Source organism: Polypterus senegalus, chromosome 12 (genome assembly GCF_016835505.1).
Source record: "Polypterus senegalus isolate Bchr_013 chromosome 12, ASM1683550v1, whole genome shotgun sequence".
NCBI classification, from domain to species: Eukaryota; Metazoa; Chordata; class Cladistia; order Polypteriformes; family Polypteridae; genus Polypterus; species Polypterus senegalus.
In genome coordinates, this window is record NC_053165.1 from 70,952,880 (window position 1) to 70,964,580 (window position 11,701).

The window sequence follows — 11,701 nt, forward strand, 5'->3', positions numbered from 1 at the left end:
GGTGTGCAATCCGGTGATGGTGGAATCGTCAGACTCTTCTGGGGAACAAGGAATGCAAGAAGGGAAGACAAAAGAGGTCCGTGAGCCCAAAGACAATGAAGTCGTAGGAAATACTGTGAGGTGTGGACAAGATGTTCAGAACAGAAGGTAGTTACTGTTGGTCATAACAGCACGATCATCCAGCCATCTGTCCATCCATCCATCACTCATCTCTCCATTTGTCCATTCATCCCTCCATTTACCCACCCATCTGTCCATATATCCACCAATCCATCCATCTATCCACCCATCACTCCACCCATCCGTCCATTTGTCCATTCATCTGTCCATCTATCCATCCATCTAGCTATATATCCACCAATCCATCCATTTATCCATCCGTCCACCCATCTACCCACCTAACTATCTATCCGTCCTCTTGTCCATTCATCTATCCACCCATCCATCAATCTGTCAATCCACCTACCCTTTCATACATCCATCCAACTTGTCCATTCATCTGTCCATCCACCATTCTACCTATCCATTCATCCATCTATCTGTCCATCTACCTATCAATCCACCATTCAGCCTATCCATTCATCCATCTGTCCCTCTATCCCTACACCATTCTTCCTATCTATCCATCCATCCATTTGTACATCCATCCACCCATTCAATCATCCATCTGTCCCTCCATCCATCCATCCATCCACCCATCCATGCATCCATCTGTCCCTCCATCCATCCATCCATCTACTTGTCCATTCATCTGTTTCATCTATCCATCCAACCATCCACCCACCTACCCATCCATCCACTTGTCCACTCATCCATCCATCTACCAATCCATCCACCCATCCACCATTCTACCTATCCATCTGTCCATCTATCTATTCATCTGTCCATCATCTATCCATCCATTTATACATTCATCCATCTGTCCCTCCAGCCATCCATCCATACGTCAACCATTCCACCTATCTATCCATCCATCTGTTCATCCATCCATCCATTTGTACATCCAACCACCCATCCATTCATCCATCTGTTTCTCTATCCATCCACTTGTCAATTCATCTGTCCATCTATCCATTCAACCATCCACCCACTTACCCATCCATCCATCTATTTGTCCACTCATCTGTCCATCTATTCATCCATCCACCATTATACCTATCCATTCATCCATCTGTCCCTCCATCTATCTATCCATCCCTCCATAAGTTCATTTTCTGAACCTGGCTGAGTAGCAGACCATAACAGGTGCAACCCCAGGTGCGGGTGCGGGGGGTGGTGATAGGCCATCCCGGGGCACACTGACTAACACAGGGCCATCTCAGAGACTCCAGCTGATCTAAGACATCATCGTTGGGCTCTAGAATTGAAGCAGAGTGCCTGGGGGCTCTTCCACACACTAAAATATGTGACCCCCCTATAAGATATGAGTTAAGAGTTATTTTTCCACCAGATGGGGCCCAAACGTCCCTCTTACGCAGTTTTTACATTAAAATTGTCATTCATTTCATTTCTTTATGTCAGAGTTTTTTACACTGTCTGTTTGGTGCCCGTTGGTGTGCCCTCTAGCACTGGTGCCGGACCTGAAAAGAGAAGCTCACGGGTCCCTCATACAAGTCTGGTTGACATTAATCCACATTTGCAGGTACTGTATGTGTAAGTGTTTTGTGGGCGGTGCTCCCCAGTAGGTGGTGCCACCTGCCAATCACCGCCAGGACCTGCCTCTCTGCCCTATAAATCTGGAAGGGTCTCCCACCATTCCTGGCGGTTCATTGTGAATGCACTCTGACTCTGTAAGCAACTCTGTATTGCAACAAGATTGCAATGGCTTATGGGTCGTTTAAACATGCACCCCGGGCAAATGAACTTCACTGTTGATCAGGGTGCCAAAGTGGTATTTCTTTGGGGAGGGAGAGTGAAACCGGCTGAAAATACATACTACCCTCAATACAGCATAAAGCTGATATTTTACGTTAGACCAGCATCAACGCACATGTGCAATTTCATGAAACGTGGTTCCCCCCATTTTTGGGGGACGGGAACAATGGTATTCATAGGGATTGTCACTATTCCTCTTCTTCTACACTGGGCCATCTTGAGGGATGCCCCCACTCATCTTTGCTTCCACTGTGACAGGAAAAAAAATTTGGCATTCCTTTGTGTGGGACGACACGGGGGTCTCTCTCCACTCTTACCTGGGCTTCCGAGTCTCTCCAGGTGTTTGCTCCACTGTTGGCTGAGCTCCTTGACTGAGCAGCTCTCAGGCTGCCCCCCCTGTAGCTGCTGCAGCCGCTCATCCAGACTGTGGGCCGCCTCTAGCACTGGTGCGGGATCTGACAATGGAGACAAACACAAGAGTTAGGTTGGTTGGTTCTTTTTAGGGGTCCCACATAGCTGACCTGGTTGACACCAATCAGCAACCTTTGGAGGTATGGGCAGCATGGGGTACTGTGGCTAAAGGTATCCCAAAGGTTGCCAGTTTGGATCTTGTTTATTGCCTAAACAGATCCTACTCTGTTGGGCCTTTGAGCAAAAGCCCTTTAACATGCAATTGCTCCAAATAGCTCAGACCCCCAAGAACTCTTTGGAGAGCAAGTGCTGGATTTGTCTCAAAGCCTTTGTCGTGTGTCTGGTGTCTTGTGGGTGGTTCCTTAAGAGGCGGGGCCACCTGTCCTTCACAATCAAGGGGCTGCCCACAGCCTTTACAGGGCAGTCCCTTGCGGTTCATTATGAACACTCTCATGGTGTTGGTGAGTACTCTTGTGCCTCTTGTTTTATTGATTATTTTGATTTTCTGGCTTTTTGTGATCACTTTGCCTCTGTGATTTCATAATGGAGGTTGGGTTAGCTTTACCTCCTGTGCCTTTCTGCTCATTTTTATTTAATTTTGTTTTATAAAGATTCTGCACTGCCCTCTTTGCAGCTAGCCAGGGTTTGACGGTAGTTCCCCCTCTTGTGGGCATTTTCAGTATTTTTTTTTTTGTAGTCACTGTGCTTTATAATTGACCAATGGCCAAAAGGTATGGAACATGTGGGGGGCCGAAGTGACGTTACCTGCAAAGCTCCACGAGGAGGCGATGGTGCGTCCCGAATCGGCAGACAGCAGAGCCCACCCTGGTACCGAGGCAGTGTATGCAGGTGTGCTCGGGGCAGCCCGCCGTCTCCTGTCAGAGATGCACCATCATTAACTGGTCTCTGCTCAGTGGGGCGCGCTATTATGTCTCCCCGGGCCTCTGTAATTACGCTTTGACATAATTAACCCAGCAAGCCCATTAGGCAAGCGCAGGCTAAAAATTCAGCTATAATTATTTGTTGTGCGCATGTTAATGAGCCCAGCTGTGCCACCATCGTACAACACGAACAAATTAATTTACAAGCCTATGCTGCTGATTTCACCCCCCATCCCCCCCGTCCCCAGCCGACACACACTCTCCAGTCGAACCCTGAAGGACAGCAGCTCTCCAAGCACGGGTGGTCTTCTCGAAGGTCCTCGTTCAGGACACATCCACTCGCCGCTCCTGTGCCGACATCAGGGCAAAACTACGGATTCTCAAGATGCTTTAAAGGAGTCACAGAATGCAGGCCGGTGGGCTTGGCACAACCCCCCCTCCCCCCAGTCATGGGTGACAACACCTTCTCAGTTTCACTGCCACAAAGCAGACTGAGGATGAGCAGCAGCCCCCTCATTCACCCTGCAGGGGGAATCGGCAGCGTGGTCTGTGTGGCACAGCTGCTCGAGTGCCCTCCTGTCACCTTGGAATGAAAACACTGATGCCAGGACGAGACGAGTGGCAGCGTTGAATCACAGTGTGCCACCGGTATTTAATACACAAGTTGCTCTGGAAAAAGGGCACCATCTGAATAAATACGTTTAGAATTAGTCAGATGGGGGGGCTTGTCAGGTCAGCAGTGAGGTCCTCTGGTCCCCCGGACCCTGTGAGCTGAGCTTTAGTGCAAGAGCCCTGGAAAAGCACACCTGCACTACACCTCTATGGCCACTAGGTGGGGCTGTTGAACAGCAAGCTGATGAATCCCACTGTGCCGTGGAGTGAGGGTGCGGTGGCCAGGGGGAGCAAATGGGTATAAAAGCCTGGACCACCCTGACAATGGGCGGCACACCGACATGCTAACTCGACTTTACATCTCCAAAGAAGCTCCCGGAGAAGGAAGATACTCGCCAAGAATCGGGAAAGTGCTTACATTTTGGCAGTGCTTTCTTATTCCCGATTCAAGTATCCGATTAAACGGCTCTCATGATTGAATTAAGGCTGGTGAAAATGGAATCTAGAAAGCAACAAAAACAACTTAAATTTTTTAAAGTCTTCTAAACCTGGACTGACGTGAAATGAAATTCAAGATCCAGGCCATCTGCGGATGTGATACCCCGTGACCACCATGTACCCTGCAATGGTCAGGTGGGGGCATCAGGTGGTCGTACCGGGGATAAACCAGGGTGAGGGAGAGAGAAAGAGACAAGGACAAGAACAAAAGAATAAAAAACAAAGCCAAAATGGGCTGTCATTCATTAAAAGAAAACAACGTGATGTCAAAAGTAGACGTGAGAGTGAAAAATCAGAAAAGTGTATGACTAAAGAAGAAAGAACAAAAGAGACCCGGCTCTGACTCTAATCCTTCTCCCTCATCCAAGCTGCACAAATGGTCTCCGGGGACTCCAAGGACAAACAATCCAGTCCTTTTCCCTTCTCCAGGCCATCCAAAAAACAAAATGTCCGAACTCACAAAGTTCTCCTCACTTCGCAGTATTCTAGTGGAGTGTTTCTCAAACTCCCGTTGTGAGCCACCGTGGTGAACTGAGCGTGATCCGTCATTTCTACAACTGTTTGTGTTGCCGCCATTTGTTGGAATCACAAATGCAATGCATATGTCTCTGTTACATGCCATTTGGCAAGGAATTTGTAAAAGCAGTGTTCATGTTTGTGATGTGCCATCTGTTGGAATGAAAAATGAAATGCATATTGTTCTGTTATATGCTATTTGGTATATGATTAATAAAAGTAGTGTTAAAGTTTGTGATGCACTTCTGTTGGAATGATAAATCCAACGCATATGCCTGTGTTATATGCTATTTTGTATGGGAATTGTAAAAGCAATGTTAATGTTTGTTATGTGCCATCTGTTGGTACAATAAATACAGTACATATGCCCACGATATATGCCATTTGGTATGGGATTAATAAAAGTAGTTTTAATGTTTGTGATGCGCCATCTGTTGAAATGACAAATGAAATGCATATTGTTCTGTTATATGTTATCTGGTATAGGATTAATAAAAGTAGTGTGAATGTTTATGATGTGTCATCTGTCGGAATGACAAATAGAGAACATATGTCTCTGATATATGCCATTTGGTATGGGATTAATAAAAGCAGTATTAATATTTTTGATGACCCATCTGTTGGAATGACAGGGACATGGCAGCTGGTACACACAGACACTCATCCTTTTATTAAGGTGGATTATGCAGCACATGGCATGTTTCTTCTACAGTGAAGTCCAACTTCAGAAGGTTCCCCCTGTGCCCCAACATCATATATCAGCTTTTAATTCATGCGGCTGATTTTTTTAGGCAGCAAATACATTATGTCTCTCTATAACTTTGTTTAACTCCTCCAAATCTCCAAAATATTCAAATTAATAAAATCTAGATTATATTCTAACCTGGAGATGAAGCATTTGTCCAACCACAAACGAGTCAAAAACATAACAACCAAACCCTAAAGGCCAAATCCTAATTACCGTACACCAGAAATTAAAATCAGACGGAGGGAGAAACAGAAAGAAACAGAAACCAGAGTAGGGGAAAGATTTACATGTTTCGCTTGATAAAAGTTGTGATCAAAACCATGGATATTGAATGGATCACACCGGTGAATTGCAGCGGATTTAAAGAGTCACGCTGATGATGCCAGGTGTGGTGTGTCCTGCTATGTAGGTTCCATGGCTGCCGGAAGCCGCGTGCCAGTAACAGGAATTAATAACCTGGTGGAGTCCGATTGTACACAAAATAATGTCGCTGCGTTATTACATTCAGGAAGAGATCTGTGAAGAAACCACATAGGAGGTGCGTAAAGAAAAGGCAGCCCAATTCCAAATGAATATACAGTTCAAAAATATATAGTAAGAGGGAGAAAGAAAAACATTCACGAGACACGGAGCTTCATGATATCTCAGTGCATTTCCGTTAAGAATGAATCTGTTATTTCATATGCGGCCCTCTGTATTACCAGCCAGGGTTTTTGGACTGGATTTCCCCCTCTAGTGGGCATTTTTGGAAGTGTCTGGGACTTTGCAGGGGTATAACACCAGGAAGGCACGTCTTGGGCTCTGGGTTCCATTTGGCTTGGCTGCCTCTCCCACCTGCCAGTTTGAAGGGTATGTGGGATGTTGCTGGCGGTGGGAATAGGGTAACTATTTCATCATATCAGTTTTTTTTGGACGTTTTACCAATTTACTAAATAACTGGTCACAAAAAAATAACTTTGGTTAACTCTCAACACGTCTGCATCTGGTCGAACCTAAGTCTTCACTTAACAACACTAAGAGTGAAAAAAGACCCCTAAATAATAAAAAATAAATGAAATAACACACTCACAATGAAGAGTAATAAAGGCAAGAAGATTAATGAGTCTGTGGTTGTCACTGAATTAAAAATACATGAACAAGAGAGGCCACTAACTCCATAAACAGAGAGAGTGTGAGAACGGAGAGGGTCCGGGCACAGGGCTCCCTGGTCTTGCCCACCGCATCCCAGGGATCGACGCACACTGAATAAAACAGCAGCTGTACCGTGATGCCATCTTTAATCGTGCTTGACTGTGGCCCCTCGCAACAAGGCCCGGCCATAAATAAAATACGCCCACCGTGTGTACTGCGAATTCAAGCGAATTCCATTTGTGAAACACTCGGTACAAGTGTTCTCTGTAGAAGGCGCTATATAATTGAAGATCATTCCTTTTTATAAGGCAAAAACAGAAAAGAAAAAAAAATCACATAATGTAATAATAAAACGTTCATGTGAGCGTTACTTTAAGGAGATATTGCATACATTGGATTCCGCAAAATATTTAATGTCAGTCTTTAGTACAAACAATGATCGTGTGACATTAAAACAGTTATGAAATGTATCATACAGAATATAGAAAATTAGCTGGGCTACCTGTCTAAGACCAGCCACCCTACAAACATCTGTGATGCACCATCTGTTGGAAATGCACATGCAATTAATTTTATTATGACAAATGTTTGTGCGCCACCTTCTGTTGGAATGAAAGAGATATAGCAACTGGATAGGCACACAGATACACGGACATTGAGGTACTTGTCCTTTCACTAGCTGTGCCACCTGTCTAAGACCAGCCACCTTACAAAGTTTGTAATGCACAATCTGTTGAAGTGACCCATGTAATGCATATGTTTCTGTCATATGTCATTTGGTATAGGATTTGTTAAAGCAGTGTTAATGTTCGTGATGTGCCATCTGTTGGAATGACAAAGGCAATGTATTTTATTACTACAAATGTTTGTGATGCGCCATTTGTTGGAATGACAAACGTGACGCATTTTATTACTACCAATGTTTGTGATGTGCCATCTATTGAAATGACACATGCAATGCATTTTACACTTCAAATATATGTGATGCACCATCTGTTGGAATGAAAGAGATATAGCAACTGGATGAACACACAGATACTCAGACATAGAGGTACTTGTCCTTTCACTAGCTGTGCCACCTGTCTAAGACCAGCCACCCTAAAAACGTTTGTGATATGCCATCTGTTGGAATGACACATGCAATGCATATGTTTCTGTCATATGCCAGTTGGTATAGGATTTGTTAAAGTAGTGTTAATGTTTGTGATGTACCATCTGTTGGAATTGAAAATGCAATTCCTTTTCTTACTACAAATGTTTGTGATGTGCCATCTGTTGGAATGACAAATGCAATGCATTTTACACTACAAATATAGGTGATGCACCATCCTGTTGGAATGAAAGAGATATAGCAACTGGATGGACACACAGATACACAGACATAGAGACACTTGTCCTTTCACTAGCTGCGCCACATGTAATAAGTAATAAGTATACTGCATAGCAAAATCAACTGACTACACCACTGACTGGTAAGGCCGCACTTCTTGACACCAATTGTTAAGTGCTGAGGACGTGGGCCGGCATGGCAAATCTCAGCACCAGCAGACGGTTGGCAGGTGGCCACTGAATGCTGGCTCCCGACTGACTTGTTTCATTGTCACCCGCCACCCATACCCCATACAAGAAAAGAGGGTGGCTTACCTGGCGCTTCAATTAACTGCTTGTAAACTCCAAGAAAGGCAGACTCCGCCTCTTTGCTTCTTTTACTAAGTGCTACCACCTGTGGAAGAGAAACCATGTCAGAGTTAGAGATGACAGCAAGAGACAACCGCCGTCAAGGCTTGGACACTAAGAACTCATCATGTCTGACCAGCTGGAGCGCAAGTGTCCCCAGTTGAGGTGGGATGCCATAAAGAGATTAGATTTTAGATTTACACGTCACATATACACACACTGGGGTATGCAGTGAAATGCAGCCCCAGGAGGACCACCCTAACACCAGGTCAATGCGTGGAGTGGATGGAGTGAGCCCCTATGATGTCTCTTTCGGGGACATGTCAGATAAGAAACTGATAAGCTCACTGAAGGTAAGTGATACCTCCCCAGGATGAGAGGGGGCGCTGTCACTAAGAATTACAGCTCTTCTGTCACGCATGTGTGTCACAGAATCACATTCTGGGCTTTCAGAGGTAAGCAAAACACCACCCCAGGGCAAGAGGAGGCTGTAAACGAAACACAGAGACACAGATGAAGAGTTGGGGCCCCTTGTCTATTATGATGTCAAAGCAACAAAGAAGAATTAACGTATCGTGAAAGAAACGTCTTTCCAGACGCAAGACTCTAATCAGACTGGAGAAAGATGGCGGTGATGCCAGTTATGAAGGCAGTGAGGTGGAAGGGGCGGAGCTCCAACAGCCCTTAAACTTAAAATGATGCCACAGGCCGGTGATGGGTTGGTTTCTGGTTGTGCAGAGGGAAGTAGAGGAGAAGCAGTACAAGACAGTGCCAACCCTTGGTTTGGGGTCTGAATTACAAGTTGACAGAGCTCTGGAGCTGTTATCTCTTCTTTCAATTGAAGCAGTGGTAATGCCTGGGATACGCCATCTGTTGTGAAATATGTCTCTGTTATAGGGCATTTAATATGGGTTATAAAAGCAGTGTTAATGTTTGTGATGTGCCATCTGTTGTAACAAAGAATGCAATGCAATTTATTACTACAAATATTTGTGATGTGCCAACTGTTGGAATGACAAATGCAATGCAAAGGTCTGTGTTATTTGTTATTTGGCATGGGATTCATAAAAGCAGTGTTAATGTTTGCAATGTGCCATCTGTGGGAATGACAATGCATTTTGTGGCTACAAACGTTTGTGATGCACCCTCTGTTGAAATGATAGAGACATAGCAACCTGACAGACACACATACAGATGCACAGACACATCCTTTTATTAAAGTAGGTGCCACCCATCTAAGCTAGGTTTAAATGTAAGTAACAAACACGGAGCTCAGTGTTAACCATGGAATGACAAAAGAAATGCATTTTATTATTACACATGTTTGTGATGTGCCATCTGTTGGAATAACAGAGACATAGCAGCCAGAAGGACACACAGATATACAGACACTTAACATTTTACAAGCTCTAAGGCGGGTTGAAGTTGAAGTTTTCAATGTAGACCTCAGTGAAACACCTTTTGGAATGTAATTTGTAATGCATGCTGTAATAAAATTTATTTCATTTGTCACTGCAACAGATGGCGCATCACAAACATGTGTGGTAATAAAATGCATTACTACAAATGTTTGTGCATATCTGTCATAGGCCACTTGGTATGGGATTCATTAAAGTAGTGTTAATGTTGGCGCTGCGCCATCTGCTGGAATAAATGCAATACACACGTCTCTGTTAAATGCCATTTGGTATGGGATTTGTAAAAGCAGTGTTCATGTTTGTGATGCATCATCTGTTGGAATGACAGACATAGCAACTGGATTGGCGAACAGATATACAGACACATAACATTTTACTAGCTGCGCCATCCATCTAAGATGGGTTGAAATCAAAGTTGTCATTGTAGACCTCAGCGTTAACATCTGCAGTGGACCATCTATTGGAATGTACTTTCTAATGCAGGCAGTAATAAAATGCATTTCCTTTATCATTGCAAGAGATTAAACATCATAAATATTTGTAGTGATAAAATGCATTATAGCAAATGTTTGTGATGCACCATCTGTTGGAATGACCAATGTAATGCATTTCAGTACTACAAATGTCTGTGATGCGCCATCTGTTGGAATGATAGAAACATAACAACCAGACGGACACACAGACACTCATCCTTTTATCAGGGTAGGGGTGATTAAATAAATCTCTATAGCCACTAGATATGACTGGCTTGTCTATAAATTGATCAGCCTTTATTGAAAGACTTAAATATCTAAACGGCGGAGCCTCACATGAATCAGGTAAAACCTTCCAATCCACTACACAGGGATGGTCCTTCTAGACAAGAGTGGCTTTAGTGATTACAGAGGGGCGTGCAGGGATTCTGGGGTCCTATGCGAGCTTTCAAGAGGAGTCTGACAGTCGGTCAGTCACATTTGAACACCGGGTCTTTAAGCTGTGAGTAACGAGCCATTCTGGGTGATGTGTGTTGTATGATTTAGGGGCACACTGAGTCCTGATTCACAATTGTGGACTGTCTTTTTCCGTAGGTAATAAATGCCACTGCTCTGCTATGATCTGCTCTGGTGATTTTCTAAGTGGGTAACCCCTCCACCCAATTTCCCAGAGTTGTTCCTATGCCACTCCTGTGTTGCCTTTGCTTTGTCCCATTGGCCCAGTCTGTGGTCCTGAGTGCTCTGAGCAGGTTTTCACTGAAGTGGTCTCACTATGTTGCTCCATTCAGCTTTCCCTCAACCCCCTCTGGCCTCCCATTTCCTGCCACTGAAAAGCAAACCCACATGAACACGGTGGCATCAGGGCATAACACAAGTGATGAGCAGTGTCAGGTTTCTCTGGACATGACGCTTGGAAAGAGTTCAATTGTGGTTTTCGTCAGACCGCTTAATCTTGTTTCTCGTAGTCCGAGGGTCTTAAAAGCGCCTTTCGGCAAAATCCAAGTGGACCTTCATGTGCTGTCTGGTGACACTGTCCTGAAGGCCAGGCTGCTGGAGTGGTGAGCTGCTGATTTTACTTCTAGAAGTTTCTCTCATCTCCACACAGGTTCTCAGAAGCTAAATCAGAGTGACCATCAGGTTCTTGGTCACCTCCCTTCCACGAAGGCCCTTCTTGCCCCCTCCATTGGTCGTTTCACACTTCATCCATTTAAGAATTATTGAGGCCGCTGTCTACTCGGGCACCTTCATTGCTGCAGGATGGGTCTAAACGTCCTCCCACACTATCTCCCGTCTCTAAGCTATGCAGGTGATGCAAGTGGCGACTGTCCTACTGGAATATTCTCCCATCTCCATGCAGATCCACCCTGATTCATATCCTGTCTACCGATTGGTGGACTCCAAACACACCATTGAAACATCCCGACGGTGACCCACAGAATGAGATGCCCCTGAGCCAAAGCC

General features: G+C 44.7%; 1 long non-coding RNA gene across 1 annotated transcript; it reads right to left on the reverse strand.

Annotated features, from left to right (window-relative positions):
* Window positions 1-8,400, reverse strand: LOC120541045. Its single transcript, XR_005635934.1, has 3 exons — window positions 8,317-8,400; window positions 2,193-2,330; window positions 1-38 (listed from the first exon to the last, which is right to left on the reverse strand). It is a non-coding gene; the product is annotated as an uncharacterized LOC120541045 (long non-coding RNA).
* Window positions 8,401-11,701: the final 3,301 nt, after the last annotated feature.